A 9,928-nucleotide genomic window follows, 5' to 3' on the forward strand; every position below is an offset into this window, starting at 1 on the left:
TCACTTCAAAGGATCAGTCTGAACGCAGATCAGAGATGGCTGCTCTCAAATCCAATCTTTATTGAAGAACACATGACTTTGGAAAAGTCAGGAATGACCCAATGTTTACATACAACTATTTTTATAACTTTTGATGCTACGTAACACCACACGTAAATATCATCATCAAGTCCCACCCCCAATATCACATTACTACCATTTTCACACGCTAGACCAATTATAATTGTTTATACTTTCGGCCCCAAGTTCCCAGGCATATTCTATCTTCTTCTGCCAGGTGCTTCTGGGATTGTTTATGTTATGACTCCCAGTTACAGGGCTGAATTACCAAAGCCCTGTAACTGGGTTCCATGACATAAAAGTATAGACCAAAAAGGTATCTTCAAAATATCACCAATAGTCCACAATGTCCAAGATACAAGAATAAAACACAAAGTATAAGGTTGCGAAATCCAAAAACACAAGGCAGTGTAAAATCCCAATAGTCAAGGCATGAACTTGGCAAACTGGATCCATGAACACTTGGAATCAAAGAACACACTTGGCAGGACAGGAACCATGAAGCTAAAAATCAATTTGAACCTTAAGGCATGAACTTGGCATGACTGGCTTGAACCACTAACATTGATCCCCAATGAAGCAAAATGCTTTCCCCTTTATCTTAAAATGCTTCCTGCAGTAAGAAAAACACATTTTGTTTCAATTTCCTACCAGATATCTTCTCTTTTTTCTTGAAGGCGAACTGACATTCGAAGAACCCAAGAATTTTCTCTCCTTTTACAAAGTCTTAGCGTCTATCTTCCAGATCATTAACCTCAACATCTGCATCTGATAAATCCTCCTCAGAAAACTGGCCCCTTTCAGGAACGTGTAAAAATCTCCAGCTCTAAGGCAAGCCTGTCAATACAATCATCCCCTTTGCAATCAGACACAGGACCAGAAACCTTATTGATATCAGACACATCAGCATTGATATTAGACACATCAGACACTATCAGAGGCTGGACTACAACAGAAAGTACTTGCAGTAGTTGCAGGGCCAGCCCAAGGTAATTTTCAAGTGTAAGTGAACAGAATTTTGCCCCCCTCCCCAAAAAAAAACCCCAATCACTAAAAAATAAAATCATTGGATAAGAAAAAATGTTGGATAATAAGGAGGGATTAAGGAAAAGCCTTAAACATCAAATTACATAATAAGCATAATATTAAAACAAGGTAAAAACTATATAATTAGATAAGCAATAAATAACACTTACAATAACCTTGATCAAGGGAGAGGCCGGCGAGGCCGGTGAGAGACCGGTGAGAGGCTACAGAGTCTGGCGAGCGGCCGCGGAGACCAGCGAGAGGCCACCAGGACCAGCAAGGCCAGAGAGGCTGCCAAGGCTGGTGAGAGGCTGCAGGTCTGGGAGGAGGAGGTGGGGTTGCGCAGTTTCCTGTTCTCACTGTGCGTGTGCCTCTCTCCTTCTCACGCAAAGGGAAGAGGGAGGTGAGGCGCAAATGCAGCGAGAACAGAAAGTTGATGCCACTAGCGCTCACGTCCCTCATCTCCCTCTTCCCTTTGCACGAGAAGGAGAGAGGCGTGCGCACAGCAAGAACAGGAAGCTTGTGCCACTGGAATGCACGCCTCTCTCCTTCTCGCGCAAAGGGAAGAGGGAGGTGAGGCGCAAACGCAGCGAGAACAGAAAGTTGATACCACTAGCGCTCACATCCCTCATCTCCCTCTTCCCTTTGCACGAGAAGGAGAGAGGCATGCGCACAGCAAGAACAGGAAGCTAATGCCGCTGGCCTGCACGCCTCTCGCCTTCTCGCGCAAAGAGAGGCACGAACGAAAAATTGGTGCCGCTGGTGCGTGCGCGCCCTCACCCTTTCCATTCCCAGCAGGCCGGGTTTCCAACGGCGACAGCAGCTACTCCTTGGCTTTAGGGCACTTGGAGACACCTCAAGAGGTGCCTCAACTGCACCCCCCAGATGATGGCACCTTCAGCAACTGCCTAATTCACCTAACGGTTGAACTGCACTGCACTGAAGCTTTATCGCCAATGCTTATTTCCACAACAAGCCAATTTATTTTCAAAATCCAATTCTCATAGGGACAAAAGTGAGGTGAAATTTTTGGAATAGGGACACAGACAGCAAAACAAGCACCACAGAGGTGTTAACCCTTCCCTATGCTATCCAAAGTTTTAAAAAATGGCTGGAGTTACACTTAAAATGTACCTTACATATAAATTAGTCTTAAGAACAAGCCTACAGAACGTATCCTGTTCATAACCCAGAGAATGTTTGTACTGTGAAACTAAAATCTGAATCTTTACTCAGCTGTTGAAACCTATTGGGTGAGCCTGGGTAAGTCACATTCTTTCAAACTCTATCAGAATAAGTGTTGTCCAGAAAACCCATGATAAGTTCATGTTAGGGTTATCATAGGTCGACATTAATTTTAAGCCACACAACAACAGCAATATTGTTGAGCTAAGAAGATATTCAATGAAAAGTTCCTTCTAAACTGCCCAAGGATGCAGAAGTTGGTGGAATCTCACAGTTCCTTCTCATGTCAGACAAGCAGGAGATGTATATTGAAGCCTTTTTAACAACTCCTTTTTGGCAAGGACAGTTCTTATTAATACTCTGCCATCCCCCTTTTGCACATGATTTTAAAATATCCCAGTTTCTCTCTCTTTGACCCTGCCGACATTGCCAAATAATCCAGTTTCTGAATGCAAATTAACAGGATTGGATTATATGGCAGTGTAGACTCATATAGGCTGCATTGCTGCAAACTGAATTCATTTACTCATGAAAGGGGTGAGTAAAGAGGAACGACAATCTTCTTCCCCATTTACACATCTATATAAACACAGTTTATCTATACTGCCATATAATCCAGTTCCAAGCAGATACTCTTTGAATGTAAGAGTATCTGCTTTGAACTGGATTATATGGGAGTATAGACAAATAATCAAAGTAGATAATCTGGATTTTATATGGCAGTGTAGATGGAGCCTTCTATGTCCCAGGAGGTACAGGCAAAAGTCAACTGTTGCAGCTTCGCTTAACATCATAAATAACTTTTGCCACCTTCACTGCCATCTGATGTTACTTGACCAAACATGTTCCAGTTTTCATCTGTGAAATTGGACAGTGTAATGTGGTCATCGTTCACACTTTGGCTGGATCTACACTGCCCTATATCCCAGGATCTGATTCCAGATTATCTGCTTATCCCAGATTATCTGGCAGTGTAAACTCACATAATCCAATTCAAAGCAGATAATCTGAGATCAGATTCTGAGCTATTGGGCAGTGTAGAGCTAGCCTTTGTTTAAAGAAAACATTGTGTACTGACATTTCTGTCTGACAATTACTCTTACTGCTGAAGGCACATTTCATGAGGGTATCCAGGGTCAACAGACTGACATGTTCAAATATCTCCACTGATGCTGTACTGTCTTTAGATACCAGCTTCCCCAGAATATCCTAGAAAAAAAATGGAATCATAAAAAGGAACTCTCCAAAATTACTTACTTATTATTGCACATTGGGTCATATTCTAGGGCTGCCCCGAAGTTTCAATTTCTGGTGTATGCAAAGATTTCAGGAAACAGAGGCACAGTTGCAGCCAAAGGGCCCAGAATAAAATCCTTGCACATAAAAATATATTGTTGGCTTCCTTTATTATCTTAAGAAGTACTATTCTATGGACCTCATCACACTTACCTTTTATTGTGTTCTAGGACTCTAAAGCAACAGTCCAGTGATGGGTGTGCATGCTGCAACATGTCACTGGAAGCATTCTAGGATGCTTCCCTCCTAACACAGGAAGCATTAAGAGCCAGCACAAAAATTAATTTTAATAGAGTAACTGAAAACATGGCTTCTTCTGAAGATACATAGTAATGCCTGGAAACCTTTTGTTGTTTCCCTTCTTAACACACACAATACACTTATTTGGAATCACTAAAACCTGTAGGAAGAGCTGCAGATACCAAGGAATGCCATTTAGGATTAACCACTCTGTCAACTGCCCACCACTCTTTCCTTGTGGATAATCACCCCATGTGGGAAAGATATTTGCAAAGATAATACCATAGAGTCTCACTTATCTAACATAAACGGGCCGGCAGAACGTTGGATAAGTGAATATGTTGGATAATAAGGAGGGATTAAGGAAAAGCCTATTAAACATCAAATTACATTATGATTTTACAAATTAAGCACCAAAACATCATGTTTTACAACAAATTTGACAGAAAAAGCAGTTCAATACACAGCAATGTTATGTAGTAATTACTGTATTTACGAATTTAGCACCAAAATATCACAATATTGAAAAGATTGACTACAAAAACATTGACTACTGTTGGATAATCCAGAACGTTGGATAAGCAAATGTTGGATGAGACTCTACTGTAGTTAGATCAGTGGGAAGGAACTGGCCCGCCTGGCCATTTGCCCCATACACATATTTTTAATTAATGGTTTAGGAGTTGTAGTGGCGCAATGCGTTAAACCCCTGTGAACTGCTGACCTGAAGATTGGGTTGCTGATCTGAAGGTTGTCGGTTCAAATCTGTGATATGGCTAAGTTACTATACAAAGTCCCAGAATACTTGTAGAGTATCTATACACACAAACGAACGATTGTCAAAAAGTTGCTGTATATTTGATTGAAGAAAATAATGATGGAGCACCGCTCTCAAAAAAGTCTTCAAAAGTAAAGTACAAATAAAGTCCCAATTCTCTACAGGGGTCCCGGGTATTTTTGACCCTGTTTCAGGGGAAAACCCCTTCTTCAGGAGCCCCATACACATATTTTTAATTAATGGTTTAGGAGTTGTAGTGGCGCAATGCGTTAAACCCCTGTGAACTGCTGACCTGAAGATTGGGTTGCTGATCTGAAGGTTGTCGGTTCAAATCTGTGAGACAGAGTAAGCTTCCGTCTATCAGCTCTATAGCTTGCAGGTACATGAGAGAAGCCTCCCAGTAACACATCCGGTGTCCCCTGGGCAAAGTCTCTGTAGACGGCCAATTCTCTCACACCAGAAGCAAAGTTGCTACTGACATGATAAAAATAAATAAATAATGGTTTGAGGTCATCTGAACTCTACTGATATCACATATATCTAGAATACAATGATTTTTTTTTAATCGAATCAGTTGCCCTCTCACTCAAGCTGAAATCAAGATGGAGCCAGTGGCCTACAAATCTATATAATGAGTGATATCTAAGCTTTACCTAAGATGATGAAACACACAAAAATTGGTAAAAGTCAGTATCAAAGATTCACAAATCTTATAATTTAATTTAGATGCATGAAGTGATGTTTATGAGGGCTTGTTAAAATACATTTTCTTCGTTCAAGGCAGGTATGGTAGCATAAATTCTTTGATTCCAAATAAAACAATTGACTGGATCAATTGCCAATTGCCAATTGCCAAATAAGATCTTGGGTTCAATGAGAGAAGTAAAAGTCATAATCTAAGTTTTCCTTGGGTTTCTGACTGCTAAACCTAACCACTACATTAAAGTAGTGGCAGCTTCCCATGAAGAAGTGGACAGAATTTGTAATCACAGCAATGAGAATGCTTACCAGCATTTGCTTGACTGATTCAACCATGACAGTGGTGTAAGGCTTGAGAAGGTCATAATGGAAGCCTGGGTTCAGCAGTTTCCGGTGTTGCTGCCATTTAGGCCCACCCAGAATCAACAAGCCCTTTCCTACCAGGGAAAAGTAGAATGTCAGAAGCATAAATCAAAAGTATTTGTCTGTTGTTGATTATTTTAATGGTACGATCCCCATACTCATGGGATCAGTACAGGAGGTTTCATGTATCCACACTGACAAAATTTTATAGGTTATCCAGTTGATTTTGTGGTACAGTTCTGCCAGGTATTGCCATACTGTAATGTTGTAGGACCTAACAAATTTTATTCCTCCAACATTTCTAGGATCTCAATAGCTACTATATCGTACTAAACTCCCAGTCTGGAGAATGCCAAAACTATTTGAAATCAGAACCCATCATATTAAAATGTAACTTAACACTGAAACAAGCAATTAGGGGCCCATCTACACATCTACACAGCACACAAAATATGGGATTTCCTGAGTTAAAAGAGGTGGTGGTAGCTATATGACGTTAGCGCTAAATGTGTGCTGATTTGCTGCAACAGACGAAAAACACGGGATAAAAGGTCCCCTTTTATCCCAATTCCAGCTGGAAAATGTGAATATTTGCATCACTATGTAACCCTGCACTCATGAAAAACTTCCTTCCCTCCCCCCTATGGAAGTCTATAGAAGTGACTTAACTACATCTTGGGACCTTATCACAAGGGAAATAACCTGTCTCTGATACCTTTGCATACAAGTGTGATCACATGACACACTGCCCATTTCATCTATAACCTAGAGGGACTTGTATGCAAAGCATATGCAGCCAGTAACTTGTGTAAGATAGATTCGAAATCATCTTCACCCATAGCATTTTTCTTGGCATGTGGAAGAGGTACACCTTTTTATATTTGATCATACTTTCATGTGCATCTTGTCAGTTGTGTTCCACAGAGTGTGTTTTGGGGGCCGGGAGGAGGGTAGTCCTACCAATTGATTCTTCTTTGTTGAATTGGTGGGCAGTACTCATCCATCTGCTATGTGACCAGCTAAAGTGTGTTATTTCAATAAATACGGGAAGGAGAGAACTGCAAGTGTGTTCTAGTTCTTCTATACCCAGTATATATCTGGTCCTCAAAAGACATGGACTGCCTACAGCAGTGTAATCCAACCTGTGGCCCACCAATTCATTTTTGTTGACCCTTGCCCTTCTTACTGGAAAAATATTTTAATTTAACATTTGGAAAAAATGTTTACTCTTCTTATTGCTTTAAGTTTTTAAGAAACGGTTTCTTTCTGGAATGTCTCTGGCCCTCACATTCCTATACTAAAGTTTGATTGGCCCTCGAGTAACTAAAGGTTGGACCACGCTGGCTTAAAGGAAAGGTATTTCCCACTTTCAGTATGATATGGGTCCTTGGACTTTCACATTAGAGTTATAGCAGTATCAGTTCACTTTCGTTGACATGGTTCCACTTCCTCTGGGGATCCATCCTGACATTTGTAGTTTAGGGATCAATATTTAAAACTCTCTACTCCGATCTCTAGTGCATTATCAAATTAAAAACCCCAGTATTCCATGAGATAAAGGACTACATAATTTTAGTACCATGATTTCCAATGCCCTGGCTGCATTCTATGGAATCTTGAAGTTTATACTTTTGGCTTACTGGCTGAGAATGCCAAACCTGCATTTCAAATTTTAAACATTCAAATTTAGTATGGTAAATTTAAGCATCTGACTCCCAAGCAACTTTAACTGAAATGCCCTAGTCAAACAAATATTTGATGTGCAAATCCTCCAGCAAATTCTATTTTAGTAAACACACACTATCAAATTTCTGTAAATAAGTTTGAAATAACAAACACATGTCCATGTCTGATATCTCAAACATGACAGAGAGTACAGTGATTTATGTAATTAGAAAAAAATGTATACATACCAATCCATGGAATTCCGAAGCTATATATAAAAGATTTAGGATCTAAATAATGGTATAAACGAGAAAGAAGAAAATCATTACATGATACAGTCTTTTGTGAGCACTAATATAAAGGTCGATTTTCTAAACTGTCTTCTGTTGCCACAAACTGTGCCATTCTCCAAAAACACATCTGTATCAGTTGACAGGCATAGGGCATAACCACATTCCTTTGCAAGTTTGAATGTGAGCCAATGTGTTAAAGGAATAGAACATACCGACAAAACATACAGCTCATAGGATGTTTGCAGACCACCAAAGCATTTCAGACAACTTGTCAAAAGTGCAAAGGATAGAACAGAAAGCAAGAATGTAACATGTGCTTGCTGGAGAATAGGAGTTGTTGGTGGCAGGAGAACATGGGAACTGTCTGAACTCTGGAGAGGCATGGAGAGAAACAAGGCCCATTCATTTGCAAATGGAAACTCTGGGCCAATTGAATGGGTTCCTTCTCCATCTTTCCTCTTTTAAATCCCCAAACTGAGCCACTGTAGGCCCCATCAGCTAGCAATGTAATTGTCATCTGCTCAACAGAAAGGTGGTGTCTGACTTCTCCTCACCTACAGAGCTTGTAAAACTCCTAGAGTCTCCAAACTACTGTGGTCACTGATCTTGCTGCATGGAGGATGCTAAGAGTTGTAGTCCAGAAGTGGTTTACCAAGGTCTGTCTGTTCATGTAGGAATCCCTACTATGCCCAGGTTCTCCAATTTTGGTTTAATAGAATACATTACACTGCAGAATTAATGCAGCATGGCACCAGTTTAACCACCATGGCACAATGCTACAAAATCCTCAGGGTTGTATTTTGGTGAGGCACTAAAAACATATCTATGGCCCAAAGACATTTAGCTTATTTTAATTTTGGCCCCTTTTACTGCCAGATTGTTTAGGTCTGGCATACCACTTAACACTTCTAAGAACAGTTCCCTGATGAAGCATCATGGATGACAGGAGGAAGTCCATCTGCATCTTATGGTGGGCTCTGTGATACTTCATCAGGGAACTGTTTTGGAAGTGTTTAAAAATGAGGGGAGGCATTGCATGTGATAGGGCCCTAATTCAGCTGATCCCTCTGTGTTTGTGTGGGCAGGGGCAGGAAGGGAGATGAACAAACAAATAAATGAATGTGTCTGGAATCAATATAGATTGTCTGAGGTTAAATCATTACTGTGGGACTTAACTGCTGCCATGAACATTACATATTAAAAGTATTTTTCAAAATTCCCAGGAAACCTCAGTCTAAACAGATTTTGTTGGCTAGAGTTAAGAGAGAGACTAATCTACAATAGGCATCACAAAGTTATATATGTCACAAATGGAATGTTGCTTATCTCTGTTTTTCCAGAAATGAAACTAAACTCAAATGGAATTTAAAATATCAGGAAAACAAACAGCCCTCTAAACTACCCCTATGTGATAAAGGTGTGCAATATCATCATATGATCAATGATGGGAGTAAGAGAATAAATTTCTTACCATTTCTATTAAAGACAACTTTCGCATATTCAGGATGGTTGATGACCAAGGCAATCAAAAATTGTCCATACCGTTGCTGATAACATTGTGGGTATTTTTCTGTCCAGGCTGCTGTAGTCAAGAACTCTTTCTCTGGTATCAACTGCATTATTTGTTTGAATGTCAATAGTCAGTTTAAATACATCCTGGGCATTAAATTTGCATATCTGACTTGTGATGCTAGTAATTTTAATGAGGCATAAAGCTCAGTTTAGTAGGGATTGAGCAAAGATACATTTCTAACTTTGAAATTTATAGCATTTTTCATTTATATGTGTTGACATTTAAAGTCACACTTGTTTTTCTCTCCTCCCTTTTAAAAAAGTAAACATTAGCTGCCTTTTTCCTCTCCTATCTGGGATTTCTTTTACTACTCATTGAATCTCTTCACTGGAGTATACACAGTTACACACATTACACAGTTATAGTGCTATGAGTCCACTTGGTCAATTATTCTATTTATTTATTTATTTGTTTATTTATTTATTTATTTATTTATTTATGATGCATTCTATGGAATCCTAAGATTCATAATTTGGTGTTTCAAGTTAGAGAAACTCCACAATTACAGCAAAATGTAGTAAAAAAAAACTCAATAATGATATATATACCAACAAGAGGTAAAATGTTTCTCAAACCTTTGAAAGGTTTCAGTGCCTTTCTCCATGGGAGATTTTGTCAATCCAAATAGTATCTCCAATTTGAAAGAAAAATTGAAAGAACAACCCTATAATTCCGGCCATGAAAACCTTCGAAAACCAAAGATTGTTATCTACACAGCTGTGTCATATGAAACTTGGTAGTTTAACAGGT

The 9,928-nt window shown here is 39.5% G+C and overlaps 1 pseudogene; it reads right to left on the reverse strand.

The window, feature by feature from the left end:
- Positions 1-9,592, reverse strand: part of LOC100565057 (cytochrome P450 4B1-like) — a 31,422-nt pseudogene extending 21,830 nt beyond the window's left edge.
- Between the last annotated feature and the right edge of the window lie 336 nt (positions 9,593-9,928).

Source organism: Anolis carolinensis, chromosome 4 (assembly GCF_035594765.1).
Source record: "Anolis carolinensis isolate JA03-04 chromosome 4, rAnoCar3.1.pri, whole genome shotgun sequence".
Lineage (NCBI taxonomy): Eukaryota > Metazoa > Chordata > Lepidosauria > Squamata > Dactyloidae > Anolis > Anolis carolinensis.